This window comes from Galeopterus variegatus, unplaced genomic scaffold, assembly GCF_000696425.1.
Source record: "Galeopterus variegatus unplaced genomic scaffold, G_variegatus-3.0.2 Scaffold14172, whole genome shotgun sequence".
NCBI classification, from domain to species: domain Eukaryota; kingdom Metazoa; phylum Chordata; class Mammalia; order Dermoptera; family Cynocephalidae; genus Galeopterus; species Galeopterus variegatus.
This window is the reverse complement of record NW_007740283.1, coordinates 1,929-3,010: the sequence shown is the minus strand read 5'-3', so window position 1 is coordinate 3,010 and position 1,082 is coordinate 1,929. Positions and strand designations below refer to the sequence as shown.

Below are 1,082 nucleotides of genomic sequence, written 5' to 3'. Positions count from 1 at the left end.
CCCTCCTACTTCCTAGAGTATTGTGAGTGTTACATGAAATAACTCTTAAACCAGTACGTTTAAGGGTGCTCTTTACTGCGTTTCAGCAAAAATATAGATGAGCATGTCAAGGTGGGGGTATTCCTACATGTGCCTGTGCATTTAGGGGCAGGCTCGTGAGTCTGGAATCGGACCCTTTCTTGAGGCTAGATCTGGCTGCAAAGGAAGGAAAGGGTTAATGCACTCAGACCTCTGCTGGCTCCCCAGAGGATGTGGAATCAGCTGTCTCCAGACACTGCTATTTTAAGACACTTCAAGATTTTGAAATGAATGGCTGAAGATGGAACCAGCCGCAGGAAAGGCCCATCTTATTCTGACCCCTTGGTGATGTCATCAAGATGAGTAAGGCACCAGGACTTTTAGTGCCACCTTCCAGAAATATGCCTACCATCCTTGCCCATATGCACACACACATACACACACACACAAATACACACATTCTCTCTCTCTCTCCCTCTCACTCTCTCATTCCTGGGAGCACCCCATGTAAAGCTTCATAGGGTCTAAAATAAAATGCCCTGGACACTGCAGCTCCAGGTGTTTCCAGCTGTCCCTCTGTGCAAAGACCCCACCCCTACCAGAACCACCAAACCCCAGCCTTCCTGAGTTTGCAGGAGCCACTGTTCCCCTCTCTGAGAAGAGGAGCGAACCAGTGCTAGGCAGCTGACGTGCCCATCTTCACTATCGTACTGGCTGATTGATTATGTGGCCGCTTAATTAGCTGATCATACATATGTGGAGATATTTTAAGAAGAAAATGCTCTATTCACATGTGTGCTCCTCGCAGGGAAAGCTGTTTAATTTGGAGGTGTTTATCAGAGTGGCACAGGGCCTGCCAACTCCTCTGGGGATATGGGGTGTGGCAGGGCAGGGCAGAGGGTGGGGTGGGCAGGGGAGCCCCAAGTTCTGTCTGAATCTGTTAGGCAGACCCTTGCCCCAGCCCTGGCCCTGCCTGCCTTTTCATACTCTCTCTCCTCCTCTCCCTTCCATATTGCCCATTTTCCTGTTTTTCTCTGCCCCCTCTCCTGTCTCTTCTCCATTTT

At 49.7% G+C, this 1,082-nt stretch overlaps 1 protein-coding gene across 1 annotated transcript in view; it reads right to left on the bottom strand.

Moving 5' to 3' along the window:
* LOC103581879 (E3 ubiquitin-protein ligase MARCH4-like) overlaps positions 1 to 1,082 on the bottom strand; it is a 27,422-nt gene that overhangs the window by 24,865 nt on the left and 1,475 nt on the right. The window lies entirely within an intron of this gene.